Source organism: Thalassophryne amazonica, chromosome 16 (genome assembly GCF_902500255.1).
Source record: "Thalassophryne amazonica chromosome 16, fThaAma1.1, whole genome shotgun sequence".
Taxonomy (NCBI): Eukaryota; Metazoa; Chordata; class Actinopteri; order Batrachoidiformes; family Batrachoididae; genus Thalassophryne; species Thalassophryne amazonica.
This window is the reverse complement of record NC_047118.1, coordinates 24,018,601-24,044,185: the sequence shown is the minus strand read 5'-3', so window position 1 is coordinate 24,044,185 and position 25,585 is coordinate 24,018,601. Positions and strand designations below refer to the sequence as shown.

Genomic DNA, 25,585 nt, shown 5'->3' with positions numbered 1-25,585 from the left:
CATGTCCCTTTTCAGTGACGTACTTGCGAAACAGGTTGGCTGCTGACTGTGTATTTCTGCGGGTGTTCTTCGCATCTTTTTCGTGTAAAATTCGTTTTAAGTCAGCGTCGCTAACAGACACAAACCTGTCTTCTGCCATCTTGTCAACAAACTGACAGCCAAAGTAGGCGTTGTTTGCGTTATCTGATTGGTCATTATCGATAGAAGGCGTAACTCGATTAGCTAGCACTACGCTGCACGCGAGGTGCACTTGTTTCACACGCGTGGTCTTCTCGGCTCCACCAGCGGTCAACTCGGCATGTGGTACAGCTCAGAAAGTGGCAAATGGGCCAATCAGAAGTTGGCAAAATCCCATACCATATAATAATCATTTATATAGACGTATTCCAATATAAAGTCAATGGGGTCATAAATAACCCCACTCAGTCATATTAGTCACTAAAGTAGCTTGGTCTCTTGAGGGTTAAGCACAATATTTCATATGTCATATTATATTGTATATCATATATTATATTTTTTTACACATATTTTGCATGTAGCATTTAGAAATGAATGTGAGGGTTTGGGTTTGTATTAAGGTTAGAATACTAATAATAAGGATTATCTAACCTTTTTCCTCGAAACATCCGCCAATTTCTTAAAATTCGGTTAAGCGATCAAGGCCTTGCAGTTGACAAATATGTGCGATATGTATGAATTTTTGTGCATTACTTTTAGTTGGCTTTACTGCAGTATTTATGGAAAAGATGCTACCTCAGATGATCTTGTCTTGAAAAAGGCTTAGACCTAAAATGTAGACAAATGAACTAAAACAATAAATTAATTACATAGTTTTTGGTCCCTCCTGTGGGTTGTAGATCCTTTGAATGTGTTGATGTCAGGAAGTTGCCCTGCTTCTTGAAAACACTAGTGAAAGAGCTGATGTTTAAGACGGCTTGTTTTTGTTGTTTTTTGTAATTAGGTTGGCCTAAGGATGATTTTAGATCTCACAATCAGCAGATGCACTCCACCAGGATTTAAACCTAGCATCTGCAAATTTCGGGAATTGGTTAGATATCGCTATTTGAGTTCACTTTTTGTTCATCCACCCATGTATTATTGTTCTTAATATATCTACTTAAACACGTGTGTGTGCCTGCAGAAATCTCACAATGAAATAAACATTTTCATCATTGACGCAAATTGTTATTTTTGTCATAGCGTTGCATTAACATGTTTTATAGGTTACTCAGGGTGCTTGAGTGCTTAATTAAAAAGGAGGCTTAGTACTTGAGGATCATTGTCCTTGGGCAAATATTATAATGGAGAGGGCTCAGCGTTGCAGTCAAGTACTCTCTCACTTTAATATTATGCACAGTTATTCTTTTAATCTTTACCTCTTTATTCTTTGCCTTCTAACCTCTTTCTGAATTTGCACAAATTCTCCATGTGGTTGAAATATTTTTGATCACGTTCTTTCCGTGATGTTGGGTGTTTGTCTATCATCCTAAGTTGGCTCTTGAAAGTGCAATGGTGAAAAACATTTGGACACTGTGAAGCTGTGACACTCCAACAACATTTTCTACTTGTGGCCACAGAGGTTTGCGCACAGAAGATTGGTATTAAGAGGCCAAGGGCATCTCAAAAGACATGGTTAGCATACAAGGCCGTCTACCTCATAAACATTCCAAGTAAGATATTCAGGTCCAGAGAAGAACATGTTTAAACCCGCTCACACCTGTAACCTCTCGCTTTCACCTTCTCACTACTTTGTTTGTGTTACATTCTATGTCCTTCCCATCACCCTTTTCCCTCACCAATCATCTTTTGTTATTCTTTCATGCTGTTTGACTTAATACCATCACTTTCCTCCACCTCTTTCTGTCCATCCTTGTTTTCTTGTGTTTTGTTCCTCTTTGGCAGGTGTGTGCTCAGTGTGTTGCCAGGTTGTACTATGCCATGCTGCACCATGCCAAGTCACCAGCAGGGAGACATTCACCTCCATTCATGCTTTGTGACTCAGACAGGGGCTTTGTCTACATCTCTACCTCTTTTAGGACTTTTGTAAACCCCCACCTCTGTGTTCTGAGCTGGAGTCCATAAATTCTGTTGTTACAAGCAAATTTATCTTACAGATATACAGCCTGATTTGCATGTGTTAAAACGTGTGCAAACGCCATAGCACTTGCAAAATAAAGTCCATGCTGATTTATGACCAGAACACAATGAGGACCTCATCTTTCAAAAATGCAAAATAATGCATAATGTCCATTTAGAGTGTTTATCTTCATGAACATGTAATTTGGGGTTTGTCCACCTGAGTGCCTAAAACTGTTGGAGGGAAAATGCAAATCGGTGAGGCTTGCACATGCAACAACAATTTATCAAAGCCAAAAAGAAACTTAGTGTATGCTGATTGCATCTGTATTTTGTGAGTTTGAAATCTTGGTATTAACATATTGCACTTGTTCTAGAATGCTGTTCTAGCACAGAGCCCCCACCCCCCAAATATTTCACTTCATGTTGTTTTGTTTGTGCTTTGTTTCTTGAAGAACAAATATCTCCATGTAGTTGACCACACACAGATGCACATATCTGAATTTGTGTGGGACATCACGACACAGATGTGCAGGCAATTAAATAAATACAAATGCAGTGTTGTATAGTAATGAAGTAAAAATACTTCACTACTGTACTTAAGTACGTTTTGGGAGACTTTGTACTTTACTTGAGTTTTTTAAATTCAGCTTACTTTCACTTTTACTTCACTACATTTCTGACCTTAATTGCATACTTCTACTCCGGTACATTTTCTATGCGCCATGATGTTACGCATTACAAAAAAAACAAAACACACAAACACACACACACACGAAAAAAGCTGTGTTTTCACCCAGAAACACCACTGATTACTAGTGACTGCAACAAAGTCAGGCCGATTTGTCATGAGGCATGTCCGGTAGGCTTTTTTGCAGTTGTGAACTTGGGGGGTGTTTGTCAGGAAAATGGTCATTTCTCTACATTGATTACAGACCTACTGTTATATGGCTGGGGGGGCCTGGCTGCCGGTTTGTTTGTCTTTTTGTTTTCCTCCCAGGTGGCGTGCATTTGGGACTGAGTGGCTGTGTTGCTGAGGCTGTCAGGACCTCACCCTGATCACCTGCGACTCGTCAGGACTCACAGCTGAGGTGCATCTGGATGGATTGGAGCATGTTGGCATTTAAGACTGGAGTGCACAGTGTGTATTTGCCAGAGACTCGACCTTGTGACCAGACGGGTGAGATCGTCGTCTTGGGAGCCATCTCATCAGCAGCGGACGCTGAGAATGTCCAGGTTTGATGCACGGTCTGTGAAAGAGGAGGGGGTGAGGTCTCACGCTCGTCAGCACACTTCCTGAGGTACGTTGGATTTTGTGACTAACAGTTATACAGTCAGTAAATGTGGTGTCCCTCACACCTTATTGTATTGAGCTGTTTGTTAGTCATGTATCAGCTTCCACTGCGGTGGAGTTTTGTGAACGGGATGTTCCATGCCTGCAGGTTGGGAAGCTGATCAGTAATCAAGCCAGGAAGTGTTTGCTGTTTGTACACCTTTAAGTGTTCTGTGTGTAGAGTGTGGACTCACATAATGGTTCCTTCTTTCCCAGACTCGGTTGTTGCGGCCACCTGGGGGGTGTCGGCGGGGTCCTTGGGTCCGAAACAGCTTCTGGCTCCGGACCGTTAGCGCTGCTGGGAGCGCACCACGCCAGGCCGCACCTTTCTGTTATTACATTTTCACTGTTATGTATTAAATTCAGTTAGCCTTTGTACCGTGCTCTGCTTATTTCATACTGGGTCCTTCAAACGCTGGTCGGTTCTCCGAGCTGCGTCCGACACATAACACCTGCAGCAGGTCTGTAATCAACTTTTCTGCAGCGCGGCTTTGCTTTGAACCTTGAACCAATTGAAGCAGTGATTCGCAGGTCGAAGCTGTGCTTCGATCTATGATTAATTGAAGCAGTGATTCGCAGGTCGAAGCAGTGCTTCGATCTATGATTCGTGGATTTTATTTTGCTTTATCCTATTTTTTTCCCGCTAAAGCCCTGAAGAGCATATGTCTGTGAGTAATATTTAATATTTTTATGTTAAACTGACATGTTATGGTCTTCTGAAACAGTTGATAGGGACCGATGCTAACGTGTTAGTATGTCTATGGCGTTTTCAATGTTAAAGTTAGCATTAAGCTGTTCGCATCAGCAAGTTTGTGTTGATTTTTCTGTATAATTAATGGCTCAGCATTCGTTGTCATAAAAGGAGTGAAATTGTAATTTTTTTAATTTATTTTTATTCATATATTATAGCAACAACAATAATAGTCTACATAATAGACAATAATAATCAATAATAATAGACTAATAATGTTACAGTACAATTTTAGAGAAAGAGACAAAAAGAATATAATGAAACAACAGAAAAGATAAAACCATGTAACAATGAAAATAAATAATAACTGTTTCCTGTGAACACCTAGTGAGTAGCCTACTTTCGTTTAGGTTTTGAAACCTTGTTTCTGAAGTGTTTTTGTGTGATGTGCACAATTTTCAGTATTTTGACTAATACTACCAGTCATTTACAAGCCTAGATAAACTTTAATATTAAAAAATCAGATACTTTAAGACTTTTACTTGAGTAGCATTTCAATCAGTGACTTGAACTTCAACCAAAGTCATTTTTTAATGGGTATCTGTGCTTTTACTTAAGTGTGATTTTCCGGTACTTTATACAACACTGTACAAATGGAAACAATCTCCTATTTCGAACATTTAATTATAGTTCCATCTACAATATTTACACAAACTGTATGCATTTCATAGGTAGAATGCAGTATAATTATTTACCAGTTTGCTGAAATGCCATGGATGGAACAATAATTAAAATGTCTGAAAGAGGAGATTGTTTTCTTGTTCTTGTTTGAACTGCTAACGGTTGAACATAGTCATGTGGCAGATTTCGTGCATAATGAAGCACAAAGTGTGTAGCTGCCAGTGGCTGATTTAATTTCATTTTGCGCTTATGGCCATTAACACATGCAAAATGCTGATTTATATCCAGGGCCAAATTTCATAAATCAGTCTAATCTTTTAGTCTACTAAACTTACTTTGTCGACTCAGGTTAGTAGCCTCAGACTAACAACTTTAAGAACTGTCATTTTTGTGAAATGCAGGATCACACATATTGATTATCACAAATGAAGGAAAGGGAACATGAAAGAATGAAAAACAGTCTGAAAACTCACCACTACATGCTACTAAATCTGACATACTGGACCACTAATTACCAAAGTCAATCTCATCCAAAGGCAAACTGGGAAGCCTGAACAAAATGTATCAAAGTTGTAACCTTTCAAAATAATTACCAGACATTTTTTGAGGCAGTTGCTTCAGCTAGACTGGATTAATGCCCCAAAAAATTATCTCCAGATTTGAACACAGCAGGAAGAGAGTACCGTGCAAAAACAAATTAGGCATTAAAAAATGTTCCAAAAGATACTGGAAAATAATGAAGAGCTTCTAAAGTTTTAAATTTGTGATATATACTGATAAAAATTAAATACTTAAAATCACATGTGCATGAACATTTTAACTTGGATTTTGGGGGAAGAGCTGTGTTTGCTTTTACAAGAACATCATGACTCATGTTGGATTGTAAGTCTACAAAACACTAAAGGATTTTACTCATCTGAAAAAGCTCTGTTGCTTTTTAAATAACAGGCAAGTTCTCATATTTGTTCATTTATTTATTGAAAATCAACATTAAGAATTTCCAAAGTCATATCATTAACTGACATTATAAAGAAGAAAATAATCAAAAAACACATTTATACACCCCTGCACTAGACTGGCATCCTGTCACGCCCTATGACTGCTGGAGTAAGCCTCCCAGTGACTCTTAACTGGAGTAAGCAAGTATAGAAAATGGATGGATGGACATTTTGTACAGAATAAGAATAAGATGGACTTTATTTTGCCAGAGTACTGAACAGTAAACAGCAAACATTTTCTTATACAATAGGTCCAACAAATTTATGCAAAATGACTAAAAATATTTTCACAAGATGTTCAGCAATATTGTGCATAACTGAGTAACTGAATAACTGAGTAACTCTGTTCATTATGTATTCATCCTGCAGAAGGGAGGAATTATAGAGTCTGATTGCCACAGGTAGGAAAGACCTCCTGTGGCGTTCTGTGGTGCACCTCGGTGGTCTCAGTCTATGGCTGAAGGTGCTCTGACAGGATGTCAGTGTAGCATGTTTCCTCAGCATCCTCCTCTCTGTCACTTCCATCACCGATTCCAGCTCAACCCCCAGGACAGAGCCAGCTCTTCTGGTGAGCTTGTTGAGTTTGTTCATGTCAGCTGCCTTCAGCCTGCTGCCCCAGCACACTACAGAGTAGATCATGCTGAAGACCACCAAGTGAAAAAACATCTACAACATATTTTTGCAGACATTGAAAGATCTGAGCCTCCTGGGGAAATACAGTTGGCTCTGACCTTTCTTATACACAGCATCTGTGTTTACAGTCCAGTCCAGTTTGTTGTCTATGTGGACACCCAGGTACTTGTCCACAATGTCCACCTCAGTTCCATTGATGGAAACTGGTTTCGGAAACATGTGGGAGTTTAAGACTTTTGCAGAATACTGTTGGTTACTATAAAACATTGTAATGAAAATATTACACAATGTCTTAGGTTTCAGGTTGTTATACATCAATTAGTGTTAACATGGCAACATAAATTTGGCATAATTCAAAGTTAAATTTCTAAGTCAAATACATATTATCATGTCAGGACTCGAAACTGCTTGTGTTCTTCTAGTTCTGTGTTAATATATTTTTGTAGTTTATAAGAGACAATGGTGGAAAAATGAAAAGAAAACTATGGAACTGCAAGGTTATTTCCCTGGGGTCAAAAAACAAACCACTTCTTGTCAGCTTACAGCCCTCAGTAGGAAGTGATACAGACTTCCAAGGAAATCTTTACCTGCTAGTTGCAGTATGTCAGCAGAATCTGTCCCACCACTATTACGAGGGGACTGTAGGTTCCAGAGAAATGTGGAGAACAGGAAAGAAGCTAAAAGAAGTGGAAATAAGTATTCTGATGGGGGGGGGGGGGGGGGGGGGGGGGTGCTTGATGATCAGAATGGCTTATTATTTTGCAAAATAAATAAACAAAAAATAGTAGGCCACAATTTACACAGGTGGGACAGGATAGGCAAAGGAGTGAAATATGTAGCGCATGTAAAGGATAAGAGATACAAAAATAAACAGAATAACTAAAACTATTAAGAGAAAATGGTCCCTTAAGGTGGGATTGTGTTGTGTGTATACCTGAGGTATGATGTGATAAATGTGTACGCCGCATGATTGCGTACAGACCTGAACAGAATTATTGCCACTGCTACATTCTAAATACTGAATTTAAATCAGCCAATCAGAGAGCACGTAGCATCCCAGCCATATAATAAAATGTCTGATTTCCTCACAAATAAACAATAAATCACCTGTCTACTTTTGTCCTATCATTTTGTTTATTAAATGTGTTTTGTTGATTAAATGTGTTCCTTGTCAGCTTATGTTTGCTGCTTAAACTGCTTTTTCATCTGGGCAGCAAAAAAAAAAAGAAAAAAGTGATGTGATGTGATGTGATGTGCACGGTTAGTTTTCAATGTTAACCAAGGGGACAATCTTTTATTTCACTGAAACATTTTGCACAGCATTATATTAAAACAGAAAACTCCTGCTCTCATGGAAACTTCAAAAATTCCTACCTGTTTAAATCCAGACAACTCTGTAATTAAATAATCCGTTTATTACTGTCCGTGAGTCCTGCTCATTAAGATAAAACATCCACAATGTTCCCTTCAGCCTCTCACTGAAAATAGTGGAACATCCAGTCTGTCGTTGGCTCAACACATTAAGTCAATTTGCTCCATGTTCACATCAAGAAGCACTGGGTATGCCACACTCTGACTGACAGGGCTAAAGGATTAGTTACATATTTAAATATTTTGTCTGTTGGTAAATTCATCAGTTTCCCATGGAGTTAGAGCTTGAATGGACAGATGTCACATATCCACATAGATGTGCAGTGAGTGAACAGAAGGATTTTCTCACTTTAAAGAGAGAGAGAGAGACAGAGAAACAGATGAGAAAGTTCTCCTGTGCTTTTTCAGTCCTTTGTCTGCTTGCTGGAGTTTTTATCAATTAGAAGGCCAGAATGAACAATCAGATGTGTGCAGGGAAAAAAAGAGGACAAAACAGCAAACAAACATGCAGACAGTGAGAATGCTGTCTGCCTGAACTCTGCTAAAAGTTTTGAACATGCACAAAACTTTCTGATGAACTCTGCGGCCAACAGCTGACAAGGAACTCATTTTGCAGATGGATACTCATTTTGTTTGTACAAATACAAACAAAAGCTAATAATATCAGCACCTTATAACATTTCCTTCATCAGTCACAGTGTGATTGAGGTTCACAAAGCTAGCTATTACCCCAGAACACGTAAATGGTAAATGGACTGCATTTATATAGCGCTTTTCCATCTGCATCAGACGCTCAAAGCGATTTACAATCATGCCTCACATTCACCCCGATGTCAGGGTGCTGCCATACAAGGCACTCACTACACACCGGGAGCAATAGGGGGATTAAAGGCCTTGCCCTTAGTGATTTTCCAGTCAGGCAGGGATTTGAACCCATGATCTTCTGGACTCAAGACCAACACCTTAACCACTAGATCATCACCTCCCCACGTCCTTTTTTCTTACACAAGAGTGTTTCAAAATAAGAGCACAGGGAAAATGGGTGACATCATCACAACTCAGACATGGAAGACACAAGGAAATACATAGTGAAAACTCATTATTTTTTGCTCTTTATGATGTGTTGGGGTCACAGTCTTAATTAATTTTTGGTGGGCATTTAATAAACTTTAATTTAAAAAAATCATTTCATTTTAGGTAGTGTTTAACAAAAATAGACTTTCAAAAGTGGTTTTAGGCATTTTAAGTTTGTATTTATGTTTTGTTTTAGATTATACTGACTAGATATTTTTTTTTTATTTTGGTGTTTGACTTTTTCTGTCGATTGGTTAATTTGTATTTGTAGATGTGGTCTTGCCACCCTGTGTGCTTCACAGCTGTTTCACATCACAATCACACCTGTGACTTGTCATCTTGCTACATGTCACTAAGTTTGTCACAGTTCTGCCTTAGTTCCCTAAAGCAGTTATACAGCTTCATGAAGAAGTGGTATAGAGGAGGATTTTCTGAAAATGAAGACCTGAAAGTTTAGCTACAAATTGCCAGAAGGTACATCTGAGATGCAAGCCTAGATGTGATGTTTGGGTAACAGAATATCCTTCTCCGCTCAACTCCACTATGAAGCTAAGAGTAGTGATGCAAAATGCAAAATTTCCACTGTGCACAATCTCTCCAATCACAGTCACATAAGCCTATAACTTCTGGGTTGTCTGGGTGTCTTGGTGACTTTCCTCACTCTTCTCCTTCTTGCACAGTCACTCAGTTTTAAAGAACTGTCTACTCCATGCACATTTATCATAGAGTGCCATACTGTTTAGATTTCTTCAGAATTGGTGTAAAAAAGTCCAAGATGGCTTCACCAAACCACTAACCATGAGTGGAAGAAAAAGTTTTTGTTATCATCCATATTCTCTGAAAAAAAATGGGCAAAAAACAAAAATTCTGCCTGGGTATATAAACATTTGTACGACGGCGTATTAGGGCCATTCAAAGACGGAAAAAAAATGGAGATTAAATTTTGAGTTTAAAGTCATAAATATACAAGAATAAACATGCAAATTTACGAGAAATAACACACAAATTTGTGAGATTAAAAACATGCAAATCTGCAAGAAAAAAAAGAGCAAATTTGCTACAATTAAACACACAAATTTTCGAGATTATAAACATGCAATTATGTGAGAAAAAAGCAGCAAATTTGCAAGAAAATGTAGCAAATTTGCCAGATTAAATACGCAAATTTTCGAGATTACGAGATACAATTTTATGGCTAAAAAGGTGCATTTTATTTGTAAGACGAGGTGAAAACGGAATTTACACTGCAGGACGTTGGTTTGTTTTGGCTAGCATTGATATCATATTAAAGCTCATGCACCTGATTCCACTCACTGTGTGATAGGCATGAGGTTTAATATGACATTAGGTTATTGCGAGGGAACACAACAATCCTGGCCAAAAAAAATTACCATCATGTCCCTTGGCAGGCTCCGTAATTTCTCTTATCTTGCTGCCCATGTATTAATTCTTTTTGATGGTAAAAACATACATGATGAAGTCATTGTTCCGTCTCATTCCATCGCTAAGGCGTCAATAGGCTGCATTTGCATGTGCATTTATGCACCTGTAGTTTTACGTGTTCTGATCTCACGTCTTTTTCTCGCAAATATACGTTTATAATCTCGCAAATTTGCGTGTTATTTCTCGTAAATTTGCATGTTTATTCTCGTATATTTGAGAGTTTAAACTCGAAAATGTAATCGCCAAATGCTTGAGAGAGTGATAGGTCTACTGATGGAGAGAGTTTACTTTTGTCTTTTCCAGAATCACAATTTGGTATGAGTGTCGACACCCCAACCCTCATCTACTCCACAGTCATGTCCAACTGTTCACACACACACACTCACACACACACACACACACACACACACCGTCATCCTCACTGCAGAACTAAGCTGGCCTTTATTTCTTTTTAATAAGTTGCCAAGACCTTCACGTAGTTGTTTTTACATTTTGCATTTGTTTTATGTTATGTACCATCTCCAGTTTATTTCTTTGTTCTGCATAATCTTGCACTTCAGATTTTATTCAACCTTTTCCTTGCAATTTGCATTTGTTGTTTTTCCAATAATGTTTCTCTTTTATTCCCAGCTGTGTAGGATGTACAAGGAGAGACCAGACTGCTGTGAAATTGAATGGGGGCAAATTTATCACATTTTTTATTTTTCCCCCCTCTCTTTTATTCAGACTGCTTGCACTTCCAGTGAAACTAAACACAATTGTCCCATCAGCACATAACGGTACCAACTGCAATATTCCCTTTAAAGAAATAATAGGTAGATGGCGGTGATTTCTTCAGATGGATGTGGAAAACACACAATCTGTTTGATTTGTGCTTCGATTTAAATATTTGATGATGATGTGCTACAGAAGGTGGAATTCAGTTTTTGTCCGATTTTGCGAAGAAGCTTTTAAGTGCCCTCATTTGCTCGGGGTCATCATAGCTGGTCTGACAGAGAGCTGCATTGGGATTTGACACAAGTTTTCCTCTGGTTGCCCTCCATGATATAACTCCAGTTGTACACAGAGAAATGTGTGCAACTCCTGGTGTTCCCAAGTGGTTTCCCAACCAAGTATAAATCAGTTTCTACTATGCTTAACTTCTGAGATCCGATGGGATCAGGTGTGCACACAGCAGCTGTCAACACTTTAGCATTTACAAAGAACAGCTGGCAGAATATAAACTATTAGGTGAAACGCTGTAGCTCAGTGACATGCCTTTTTACATGCAAGAACATATTCTGCCTTCCTACCAAAACTACCAACCCAAACCAAAACTTCCTGCCACAATCACGCAAGCATCAGGAGTGGACCAGTGATTTTGTTGGTGGTGCTGCAGGGGTGAAAAAATTTAATGAAAATGTTCAAAATAGACTTGGAAGTTAATATTCAAGTGCCAACAGCATGCATGTTGTTCATTCACACATATAATAAACAAAAGATAGAAGTATCACTAGCAGGTCATGTCTGGGAGCATGTAGTGGTGCTGCACAGTGCATCTAGAAGGTATTCACAGCACTTCACTTTTTCCACATTTTGTTATGTTACAGCCTTATTCCAAAATGGATGAAATTCAGTGATAATGTGAAAAACTCTTTTTTTAGATGTTTGCAAATTTATATGAAAAATAACAATAAAAATAACATAACTTACATAAGTATTCACAGTCTTTGCCATGAAGGTCAAAACTGAGCTCAAGTTCATCCTGTTTCCACTGATCATCCTTGAGATGTTTCTACGACTTTATGCAGTCCACCTGGGGTAAATTCAGTTGACTGGACATGATTTGAAAAGACACACACCTGTCTACATATAAGGTCCCACAGTTGACAGTGCATGTCAGAGCACAAACCAAGCATGAAGTTGAAGGAATTGTCTGTAGACCTCCAAGACAGGATTGTTTTGAAGCACAAATATGGGGAAGGGTACAAAAATATTTCTGCTGCTTTGAAGGTCCTAATGAGCACAGTGACCTCAATCATCCGTAAATGGAAGATGTTCAGATCCACCAGAACTCTTCCTAAAGTTAGCTGCCTGTCTAAACTGAGCTATCAAGGGAGAAGGGCCTTAGTCAGGGAGGTGACCAAGAACCCGATGGTCATTCTGTCAGAGCTCCAGCATTCCTCTGTGGAGAGAGGAGAACCTTCCAGAAGGACAACCATATCTGCAGCAGTCCACCAATCATGGCCGTATGGCAGAGTGGCCAGATGGAAGCCACTCCTTAGTAAATGCCAGGTGACAGCCTACCTGGAGTTTGCCAAAAGGCACCTGAAGTACTCTCAGACCATGAGAAACAAAATTCTCTGGTCTGATGAGAGAAAGATTGAACTCTTTGGTGTGAATGCCAGGTGACATGTTTGGAGGAAAACAGTCACCATCCTTACTGTGAAGCATTGTGGTGGCAGCATCATGCTGTGGGGATGTTTTTCAGCAACAGTAACTGGGAGACTAGTCAGGATTGAGGGGAAAATGAATGCAGCAATGTACAGAGACATCCTGGATAAATACCTGCTCCAGAGCACTCTTGACCTCAGACTGGGGCAATGAGTCATTTTTCAGCAGGATAATGACCCTAAGCACACAACCAAGATATCAAAGGAGTGGCTTCAGGACAACTCTGTGAATGTCCTTGAGTGGCCCAGCCAGAGCCCAGACCTGAATCCGACTGAACATCTCTGAAATGTCTGTGCACTGACGCTCCCTATCCATCCTGATGGAGCTTGAGAGCTTCTGCAAAAAGGAATGGACAAAACTGCCCAAAGATAGGTGCACCGAGCTTGTGGCATCATATTCAAGATGACTTGAGGCTGTAAATGCTGCCAAAGGTGCATCAACAAAGTATTGAGCAAAGGGTGTGAATTGTTACAGTTGTGCTCAAAACTTTACATACTCTGACAGAATTTCTGGGTTTTTGGCCATTTTTCAGAGAATATGAATAACACAAAACTTTTTTTTTTTTTTCACTCATGGTTAGTGGTTGGGTGAAACTCTCAAAATGAGTCTTTTGTGGTTGTTGTGGATGCAGGTCTCTGATGGTAAAGCTGCCACTGAATATAATACAAACAGTTTGGCACTCTATGGTAAATCTTGGTGGAGGAGACAGCTCTCAGAAATTGAGTGACTATTGGCATTATATGAGTGCTGCAAACTTCCTCAATTAATCCCAGTGTAGCGCTTAAAAATATTGAGCAGGTATTATGGAAACAGTGGGCACTAAAGGACTGGTTTAGTCATAGAGTAATGCCAAAGGTCCTTTGTGGGGAGCTACAACCTCATCAAGCCCCAGCCTTGAGCCACCAATGGCATACACCTACGCATGAAACAAAAATGTCTCAACATAATTTAGTACATTGAAACAATTCTTTTTCTGGAGCTTATTTAGAAAGACATAACTCCAAATGGATCATTAGACTAGAAAATATTTGATGTATTTAGTGCATATTACTCACTTGAACTTAAATGGTGTTTCTTTTGCAAAAATATCCCACAAAGATTCTTGTGTAGATGAAAACAAAATTGAGGAGCCTCTCTTAGAAATATGAGTAATATGTATTACAATATTATAAAAGAAAAACATCTTTTCACTAGGTCTGAGCCTTTTTTCTATTTATCTATTAGATGATATGTGGGTATATTCATTTAAAAGCTGTTCTTTTTTGACCTCTTGACTCTCGTTAAAATTCCACACTACTAAGCTTGCGGTATCTTTAAATGCATTATTATCTCCAACAATCACAGTGAAATGAACTCCTTGTGTTCCGTAATCAGTGCATTGATGCAGAGCTGTCCCCCTTCAAATGGTGGAATTCACTTGTCATTCCTTCATCGCCAAGACCTGAATAATTATTTGCTTGCAAATCCTCTCCAAAAACACGGATTCTCAAATATATTCTAAGATAAGACTTTTAGGTCAAATTCATAACAGTTTAGTAGATTACAATTCATTAGATTATTCATTCATTTATTTCAATTAAGTTATTTAATATACTGCAACTGAGTGACTAATTGATTCTAAATTATGAGATTTAACTAGTGAAGAACCAGAGAACCAGCTCTTTACCCTTGCAAGGATATTAGAAGGGTCTTGGGAGTATGACGAACTAGTCTTGTGTTTTGTGGACTTGAAAAAGGCATGTGACCAGGTCCCTTGAGGTGTCCTGTGGGGGTTGCTGTGGGAGTATGGGGAAAAATGGACTGCATTTATGTAGCGCTTTTCCATCTGCATCAGACGCTCAAAGCGCTTTACAATAATGCCTCACATTCACCCCATTGTGAGGGTGCTGCCATACAAGGTACTCGCTACACACTGGGAGCAACTAAGGGATTAAGGACCTTGCCAAAGGCCCTTAGTGATTTTCCAGTCAGGCTGGGATTTGAACTGAAGATCCTCTGGTCTCAAGCCCAACGCTTAACCACTAGACCATCACCTCCCCAGCATCACCACTGCAGCATGCGGTCCAGTCTCTATATGACTAAAGTAGGAGCTGTGTCTGCATTCTCAGCATTACATTGGACCTGTTCCCAATGGGTGTTGGACTTCACCAGGGCTGCCTCAGGTCACCAATCCTGTTTGTGATGTTCATGGATGGGATTTCAATACCCAGTCAGGGACTGGGTGGTGTCCAGTTTAGTGCCCTCAGAATTGCATCTAAAGCTGCTTTTTTTGCGGATGATGTCATTCTGTTAGCTTCATCAGGCAATGACCTCTGCTGCACACTGAGCAGGTTTGAGACTGAGTGTGAAGTGACTGGGATGAGAATCAGCCATTCTAAATCTGAGACCATGTAGTGCAACAGATAACAGAATATTTGCAGAGGAATCCTTCAAATCCGGTTACAAGCACTCTTGCTGTTTTTACCCCATAACTCCAGAACATTCAGTCACAGATAGTCCAAATTATACCTTTTTGGAATCATTATCATCAGACACATAATGTGGTATCACTTTCAATATGATTGGAACATTTTTTTTTTTTTTTTGACCCCTGTGCAATTTTTCAATTGCCCTCTACTTGGCCTCCTATTGAAAATTCAAATGGCTAAAGTTATTTTTCTACAATATGTACCAAAAGGTATAGACAGTCAATTTTTGGTGCTTGTAACCAGATTTGAATGGTTCTTAGTTATCTGCTGTACTAATGTTCCTCTCTCAGAAAAGGGTAGATTGTCTCCCCTGGGTAAGAGCAGAGTTATTGCCCCAACCGGATGAGTTCAAGTATCTTGGGGTCTTGTTCATGAGTGGGGGTAAGTTGGAGCATGAGGGCAATAGATGGATTGGGCTGGAGCCTGATGTTTTACGGATGTTGTACCAGACTGATGTGGTGAAGAAGGAGCTGAGCCAGAAGGCGAGGCTCTCAATTTACCTGTTACCAATTTACCTATGGTCATGAACTTTGGATATTAACTGAACGAATAAGATCACAAATACAAGTGGTGGAAATGAGATTCCTCCGTCAGGTATGTGGGCTTACTCTCCTGAACAGGGTGAGAAGCTCAACTACTGTTGTTGTTAAATAACAGCACTGCAAACACAAAAATGGAATTGGACACACCTCAAATACTCCATCGCTATGCACTTTAGACAAGCCAGGGCGCAAAGTCTGTGTCAAGACAAGTGAAGAAAGGAAAAGTTTATGTTTGTTTGTTTTGATATTCAGAATAGTGGTGACATAAAAATTACTTTAACTCCAACTGCGAAGCATTCATTAAACATTTTTCAAGCATGTCTTTCTTATTCGCGCTTTATCAAATATTTAATAATCACAATTTAGGATTGCAACATTTCAGAACAACTTTCAAAAAATGCTCCAAAATCTTAAAAACTTTAGAAAGTCTCTTTTTAAATTGCTGTTAATATCAAATTGCATCACCAATACTTTGTAAAAAAAAAAAAAGCCAAACTAATTGCACCACCATAATAAAGCTTTTGCTGTGATGCACAGTCGAGATATGGTGAGTGGCACGAGCGGCAAATTATGTATTTTGATTAATTTTCCCCTCCTGAATTAAATAATGTAATTTCCAGGAAAGACCCAATATTTTCCTCAACTTTTAATATCATTTGTGTGTCTTTTTTATGTGTGTGTAAAATCCTGCTAGCATCTCAACAAAACCAAGTGAGTGAAAACATTACCTCCTCTGTGGATATGGATTTGAACAGAGAAATTTGGTTATGTGTGCTGAATTATTAAGACTTGGTTCTATTGAAAACACAGCTGTCTCCCCTCTGTGCTCTCTTCTTCCTACATTCCTCATAAATGATTATAATTAAGTAGTGACACATGATGGATGATATTCTGCCTCCAGCATAAACATCTTTGGCTCACTTGTCGTAACCAACTAACTTAGTTTCATGTCCTACTTTCACTCCAGCTCTTCAGGTCTAACCCTACCAGCTCCTTATTACCAGCCAGAGAAGGATGACGAGCGGCCTTTTATCTGCTCCCTGCCGTCTGATAATGGCATCATGTCATGTACGGATGTACCTGCACGCCGAGAGGGAGACCGCACATGCTGCCTGGACAAGGAAGACGCGATCTACAGACAGTCTCTGGGTCTGGCTCCGGAGCCCTTTGCCAACAGTAGCGGTGCTAGCGACGCAATGGGTCTGTGCATCAACTGGAACCAGTATTATACTCGCTGCCACACAGGAAGTAGCAACCCCCACAAAGGTGCAATCAACTTTGACAACATTGTCTACGCCTGGATCGTAATCTTTCAGGTATTAAAACACAAGCATGTAATTAAAAACAATCTTTTATAATTGACCTTTATGTATCTATCCTGTGGCCTGAAACAGAAGCAATGGGCCCAGGTGCCTCCACTCCGCCAATCAGTCATTCTCTCCTCCCTACACCTGGACACAAACAGTTAAGATGGATACAGGCCACAGGGCCATGACAACGTCAAAGTCTAATCACCTCTATCTTACCTCAAGACCTGCGGCTCCACAAAATTGCACTTGGATTTGCTGAGGTGTTTGTGGGAAGGAAAACACAAAGCAACAATTACTTTTAAAACTAGAAGGCTGTTCACAGGGTGCAGACATCTACAACCTCAACAGTCAACCCTTCTTTGATATTGTAATGGTACAACATAAGACCCCAGTGTAGAGAACAACAGCAAAGGTTGGTAAAAAGGTGGTTTATTGCAAATAGTCTGCACTATACAAAAGTCCAGGAAGTGGCAGGTTGGGAAATTGAGTCCTTTGACTTATTGTAAATATTGTTTTTAATCTATGCCATCAGGTTTTGTAAGAGTTATTTAAAGTTTTATTTATTTATTTACATTTGAAATTAATTTCAAATCAATCAAAAGAGAGTAACTCATTGTGAAAGGTTATAAGGGCTGACAAACAATTAACACAGAAACGGAGAAGCATGAACCCAGAACCTTCTGACCAGGAAGTAAAGCCACGCTTAGAAAACATGGATGAGGTATCAAAGTCAAAGCACAAGAAATAACTATCTCAGAGGAGAATCACTGGAAAGAAATAAAATAAAATGGATTAATAATGTGTGGGAAGTATAATGCTAGAAATAGCAGAACCGAGAGACCAGACTAAACACTAGAAGTGTGAACCATTACAAATAAGAATTTCTAGTTCTATTTGTTTGAATTAAGTTCAGCCAACAATGTCAACAAAGTTTGGATTCACACTAAATTCCATATATTTATGTTATTAATGCCATTAAATTATCCTAACTTTTTTCATGAAAATTCATGTATTTAGAATTAATTAAAATAATTGTTTAAATGTATTAAATTATGTTGAGACCAAACTTGCTATCATGACTGGGGGCACCAAAAGGGAAGTTACTGGGCCCTTAGGTTGAAAGCGTATGTGCACGAACACACACACACACACACACAAATCAGCCTCTTCTCACAAGATGTATCTTGTATCAACTTTCCTGAAATTCAAACAAACAAATCAAAGGTCATGAAATTATAACCTCCTTGGAGTGGGTAATTACTTAAGGGTTTATCACCTGAGTGGTGTTATTATCCAGATTCTAAAGGATAATAGGTTCCATAAAGGTTTGTGGACACTTTGGGATCAGAGTTGGCCTACTTGGATGTGATTACCAACTACCTGCCTGTGTCCTTGGACTTCATCTTTATTGTCCCAGTCTACCCAACTGTAAACCATACCATGTACCAGCCTTGATTGGGGAAGTAATGTGTGATAGGTGTCCAGTTCAGGCTGAGTCATTGACTCTCATCTGCTTCATGCTACAGTATCCAAGGATAAACACCAGCCTGATGGGCCTCAGGGCCTCTTTAGGAATTGCCTCTTATGTTACATTCATGTGGTAATGGTAAGTAAACAATCACATTGGATATTGGAGACCTTTAGTCGACTGCAGCGTCAGAGGGTAAATGGTGATTGGAGACTCAGCAACTTTATAGTGCAATGGCAGCAATCAAACCCATGTATCCAGCTAAGCTACCTACTCTACTACAGCAACAGCATGAGCCTGTCATGAACTCTCTTGTCATCCAATAATTCATATAATAACTACAGGAATCAATATATACATTTTTTTTTATCTTTCCTGCTCCAGGTCATCACACTTGAAGGCTGGGTAGAGATCATGTATTACGTGATGGATGCCCACTCCTTCTACAATTTCATCTACTTCATCTTACTCATCATTGTAAGTAACTTCAGTTATTACAGCTGTTAGGTCACTTATGTGCAGTCATTTGACATGTCAAGCATGTACTTATTTCTAGTGGCTCAAAATGAAAATCAAAGTAACCGTAGTGCCGCGTATGTGAGCATCAGTGTTTCCATGCCATCGATAGAATTGAATGAGCATATTTCCTGTGTGACAGAAGGAAGTGTTAATAGACTTGTGAAAATCAATAGGAACATAAAGGAATGCCGAAAATCAATGTGCAAGAGCGTGAGGAAGGAAAAGATGGAAGTGGTTACATAGAAGGCAAGAAAATGGACAGAATATAATGAACACAAAGATACATGTTGATGTTTGTATACCCGTGTAACATCAGATTATTCCATGAAGAATACTGAATACGTCAGTTTACTAACCAGTCTGTTCAGCATGACAGTGTATGTCCAATTAAAATCCAAAATTTTAGGTTTTCCAACCAGCACATCAACACACATTAAAAATGAAGTAACATCCTTTGAATGCCATCTAGAAAACTTGTTAAACACAGCAGAAATGTTGCAGAAACCTAGATACTGTATGTAAATTTTGAAAATTCCAGTGCAATGTTACATTCCCTGGATGTATGGAAAAGAAGGGAAATTTTTAATCTAACCTGGTTCACCAAGCCCAACATCTAACTGGTGCTAGGATTTACCAAGGCATAAGCTACAGGAGCAACTTTGGTCATGATCCATGAAGACCTTATGATGTTCTCGTATACTTGACTTCATAGACTCTGCCACCTGGTGGCCAAAATTAGAATTATGATGTTAAATGTTAAAATTGTCCAATGTTTTAATGAGGTGACCTTCTGAACTAAGTTTCACCTTTATATACAAAATCTTTGATGGCCCTATCATGCAACACACAAAACAGCACAAAGACAAGCACAAGTGCTTGTGCACAACCTCATCATGCTGCTTCGCCTCAGGGAGCTTTCGCGGCAGCTGTGCACACTGACAGATTGCTACTAATATGTTAAGGTGCCAGAAAGCTTTTCACTTGCATCCACTTCTTTGATACCACAGAACCTTGCACCCGATGGACTCTAGACTAAATGAATACAGGTGTCAATGGTTGACACCATGTTTGGACGACAATAGTAAGTCTCCTCCCTTGCATTCACTCAAGGTCTCCACAGCAGCTCTGCGGTAGATATGCATGATAATTTGGCACACATTTTATGCTGAATGCCCTTCCTGACACCACACTCCATATTACTAGGAAAATGGGCAGGGATAGGTTTGAAACGGGACACTAGCACACTCAACTGCTTGGCCACCACCCCTGTGTCCAGGCTCCTTGCACCCAGCCCCCAGCATTGCACCAGTATTTTCCACCATTTCCAGTGCATCCAGAAAGTATACACAATACTTCACTTTTTCCACATTTTTTGTTACAGCGTCATTCCAGAATGGAGTAAAATAATTTTTCCCTCAAAATTCTACTCACAACACCCCATAATGACAACATGAAAAAAGTTCCTTTTTTTATTTTTGTAAATTCATTAAAAATAAAAAGCTAAGAAATCACATTTTCATAATTATTCACACCCTTTGCTTAATACTTTCTTGATGCAACTTTGGCAACATTTACAGCCTCAAGTCTTCTTGAATATGATGCCACAAGCTTGGTGCACCTATCTTTGGGCAGTTTTGCCCATTCCTCTTTTCAGCACCTCTCAAGCTCCATCAGGTTGGATGGGGAGCTTCAGTGCACAGCCATTTTCAGATCTCTTCAGAGATGTTCAATTGGATTCAGGTCTGGGCTCTGGCTGGGCCACTCATGGACATTCACACAGTTGTCCTGAAGCGACTGGTTTGATATCTTTGCTGTGTGTTTAGGGTCATTGTCCTGCTGAAAGATGAACCGTTGCCCTGGTCTGAGTTCAAGAGTGCTCTGGAGCAGGTTTTCATCCAGGATGTCTCTGTACATTGCTGCATTCATCTTTCCCTCAATCCTGACTAGTCTCTCAGTTCCTGCCACTGACAAACACCCCTGTAGCAATTGTGCCTGTGTTCCTCCTAACATGATGCCTGGCATACATGCCAAAGAGTTCAATCTTTGTCTCATCAGTCTAGAGAATTTTGTTTCTTATGGTCTGAGAGTGCTTCCGGTGCCTTTTGACAAACGTCCGGCAGGCTGCCATGTGCCATTTGCTAAGGAGTGGCTTCCATCTGACCACTCTACTATACAGGCCTGATTGGTGGGTTGCTGCAGAGATGGTTGTCCTTCTGGAAGGTTCTCCTTTCTCCACAGAGGAATGCTGGAGCTCGGACAGAGTGACATTCTTGATGTCTTCCCTGACTGAGTTCCTTCTCCACTGATTGCTTAGTTTAGACAGGCGAGCAGCTCTAGGAAGTGTCCTGGTGGATTCAGACTTCTTCCATTTATGGATGAGGGAGGCCACTGTGCTCACTGGGACCTTCAAAGTGCCAGAAATGTTGTACCCTTCCCCAGATTTCTGCCTCGAGACAATCCTGTCTGAGGTGTACCTTTGACTTCATGTTTGGTTTGTGCTCTGACATGCACTCCCAACTGTGGGACCTTATATGTAGACAGGTGTGTGCTTTTCCAAATCATATCCAATCAACTGAATTTAATTTATCCCAGGTGGTCTCCAATTAAACTGTAGAAACATCTCAAGGATGATCCGTGGAAACAGGATGCACCTGAGCTTAGCTTTGAGCTTCATGACACAGGCTGTGAATATACATGTGATTTCTTAGATTTTTTTTTTTTTTTTAATACATTTGCAAAAATCTCAAAAAAGCTTTTTGTCACATTGTCATAACACAATGTGAAAAAAGGTGAAGTGCTGTGAATTCTTTCCAGATCCACTTTAAATAGTAAAATGCACTTGGACATACCCCAGATGGATGTGTGCCCTCTGTGCCTTTTGGGCACCTATAAGAATTATTTGCCAGATTAATTCCAGATTAACCAGATTGGGTTATTTCGTGGTAAAGAGTTTGACTTCACATTCTGAGCCATGTCCCCTGTACACCGGCACAAAGCTTGCCTTTTTTTGTGTGATTGATTGACACAAATGGGCCTGTCCTCTTTGAGCTTCCTTGCATTCTGTTTAACTTGTACTCAGATATCCTCAGGGATGCCCCGGATATTACTGACACTGTGGGAGGGTTTTGGTCAGGCACTTTGCGCAAGGCCCCGAAGGTGCTGTTCGTGCAGACAGGGTCACCTCGCCTCCCACTCCCTCTCTATCTCTCACTCTGTCTCTCCTTGGCAGTATCCTGTGCTTCAGAGCGTGTGAGTTGATCCCGTAAGTGTCTCCTCTGGTGAAAAACCCAGAGACAAAGAGTAGATTGACCTCCTCTGTGTCAAACACAGTGTTTCATCTCCGCCGGGTTGACACTTGATATGCTGTTGAGTCTGCAAGCCGGTGGTCTATACTGGTGTCACACTGAGGACAACAAATAAATGGATTAAAGCAACTGAGCGCTACATGGTGGCATTTATTACGTGTGTGCATAACGCAGGCGATTGTCAGAATGCATAATGCTGCTCTGCTCTCTCTCTCTGATTATGCACAAAGCTGACTCCTGATCAAAATCACAGAACAGCCGTGCACCCACATTCCTGGAGGGAAATCAAAGCCCCACACACCTGCAGACACACATCAACCTTTCGGCCACAGATGGACATCGCTCTCCTTTTCTGTCTCTCCCCGATTTATGAATATCTCTGCACACTCTTTTTCTCTTTTTTTTTTTTTTTTACCTTCTCTGATTCATCTCAACCTGGAATCTTTGATCACCGTGGATGAAAGCGTGCGCATGGAGAGTCATTAGAACTGAATTTCATATTTGTGCACGCATTGTGTCCTTGTATCCATATAAGATGTAAAACCAGGTAATGTAGCTCAATTTAAAAAATTGAAGGGGAATTGATTACTTTAAACTAATAAGTGTAATGATCATAATTATTTTTAAGCCCATGACGTTATCTTGATTTGGAATACAGTGATCATATGAGCTAAAAATGTAATAATCCAAAGTATTTGGCATTCACCTGTAACATTTCTCATTCTGGAATGTTTAAACTTAGGTTCATCAAAATGAAATTCATTATTCCATTAATCTAATCTATCTTTTTTTCTAAATTTTATGTGAGGTTGAAGTGCATTTTATGGTCTCTAAATTATTTTTATGATCAGATGACCTTCTCCATGCATAATTTAACCATAAATAACCATCTTTTTTTTTTTCATCTGACTACTTCTGATTAGTTTTTTATCTGATCAATTCATGGCTACTCCTGCATTTCACAGTGTCCTTGAACCAGGGATTAATCTAGAAAATTGCTCCCAGTTCCAAATTTAGATGGTGTTAACATGACAAAAAAAAAAAAATGTTGTTATAAATGGGTGCAAAATTACGGTGGCCAACACTTCTAAAGTTAGACAACACAAGCAAATGCAAAAAACTGACAAATATAAAAACACCTGTATCAATTTAACACCAGATTGTTGCATCAAAAAAAACACCTTGCAAATTAAAAAAAAAAAAAGTTTACCCAAACAGAGAATACAAATAAATTATAACCTGCAGCATATTCCACAATTTAATTTGCTAATCATGTCTTTATTTATTTATTGGTAGTAACAGAAATATCTTTTCCATATTCCTACCCGAACCAATCAGCCACAAAAAAGATGAGAAAAAAAAAAAACGCATAAGCATTTTGACCTATATAAATAGCACATTTCTAGCTTTATATTTTGAAAGCAGAACTGCCGGTATTCTATTTACTCAAATCCCAGTGTGATTGCATGGTTAGTTCAGCAGCACCGCTCAGGTCACGTGCTGATGGAACGTGTTGCTACATCCATCACACTCAGATCTCTTTTGGGTCCTCGATGGCAACCAAACAGGCAGACAACTGATTCATTCTCACCTCGCAAATGTAGCCATCTCCTGGCTGCATCCAGGTAAAACATGGGTGCCACTTTGACCTTTTTGCAGTTGTTATGGTCCACAACACTGCGCAGAGAAATGCATGACATGGTGAACAACACAAGTACAGTAAAGACAAAGACTTCAGCAGTGTTGCTACAGTTACTTTGAAATGTTACTTTATTAGCTACTTTTTTAGTGACTTTATACAGTTACTTCATTGGCAGCTTCATCAATCAATCAATCAATTTTTTTATATAGCGCCAAATCACAACAAACAGTTTCCCCAAGGCGCTTTATATTGTAAGGCAAGGCCATACAATAATTATGTAAAACCCCAACGGTCAAAACGACCCCCTGTGAGCAAGCACTTGGCTACAGTGGGAAGGAAAAACTCCCTTTTAACAGGAAGAAACCTCCAGCAGAACCAGGCTCAGGGAGGGGCAGTCTTCTGCTGGGACTGGTTGGGGCTGAGGGAGAGAACCAGGAAAAAAGACATGCTGTGGATGGGAGCAGAGATCGATCACTAATGATTAAATGCAGAGTGGTGCATACAGAGCAAAAAGAGAAAGAAACAGTGCATCATGGGAACCCCCCAGCAGTCTACGTCTATAGCAGCATAACTAAGGGATGGTTCAGGGTCACCTGATCCAGCCCTAACTATAAGCTTTAGCAAAAAGGAAAGTTTTAAGCCTAATCTTAAAAGTAGAGAGGGTGTCTGTCTCCCTGATCTGAATTGGGAGCTGGTTCCACAGGAGAGGAGCCTGAAAGCTGAAGGCTCTGCCTCCCATTCTACTCTTACAAACCCTAGGAACTACAAGTAAGCCTGCAGTCTGAGAGCGAAGCGCTCTATTGGGGTGATATGGTACTACGAGGTCCCTAAGATAAGATGGGACCTGATTATTCAAAACCTTATAAGTAAGAAGAAGAATTTTAAATTCTATTCTAGAATTAACAGGAAGCCAATGAAGAGAGGCCAAGAGATATGCTCTCTCCTTCTAGTCCCCGTCAGTACTCTAGCTGCAGCATTTTGAATTAACTGAAGGCTTTTTAGGGAACTTTTAGGACAACCTGATAATAATGAATTACAATAGTCCAGCCTAGAGGAAATAAATGCATGAATTAGTTTTTCAGCATCACTCTGAGACAAGACCTTTCTGATTTTAGAGATATTGCGTAAATGCAAAAAAGCAGTCCTACATATTTGTTTAATATGCACTTTGAATGACATGTCCTGATCAAAAATGACTCCAAGATTTCTCACAGTATTACTAGAGGTCAGGGTAATGCCATCCAGAGTAAGGATCTGGTTAGACACCATGTTTCTAAGATTTGTGGGGCCCAGTACAATAACTTCAGTTTTATCTGAGTTTAAAAGCAGGAAATTAGAGGTCATCCATGTCTTTATGTCTGTAAGACAATCCTGCAGTTTAGGTAATTGGTGTGTGTCCTCTGGCTTTATGGATAGATAAAGCTGGGTATCATCTGCGTAACAATGAAAATTTAAGCAATACCGTCTAATAATACTGCCTAAGGGAAGCATGTATAAAGTGAATAAAATTGGTCCTAGCACAGAACCTTGTGGAACTCCATAATTAACTTTAGTCTGTGAAGAAGATTCCCCATTTACATGAACAAATTGTAATCTAT

At 39.6% G+C, this 25,585-nt stretch overlaps 1 pseudogene; it reads left to right on the top strand.

Moving 5' to 3' along the window:
* Positions 1-25,585, top strand: part of LOC117527690 — a 595,993-nt pseudogene that overhangs the window by 387,066 nt on the left and 183,342 nt on the right.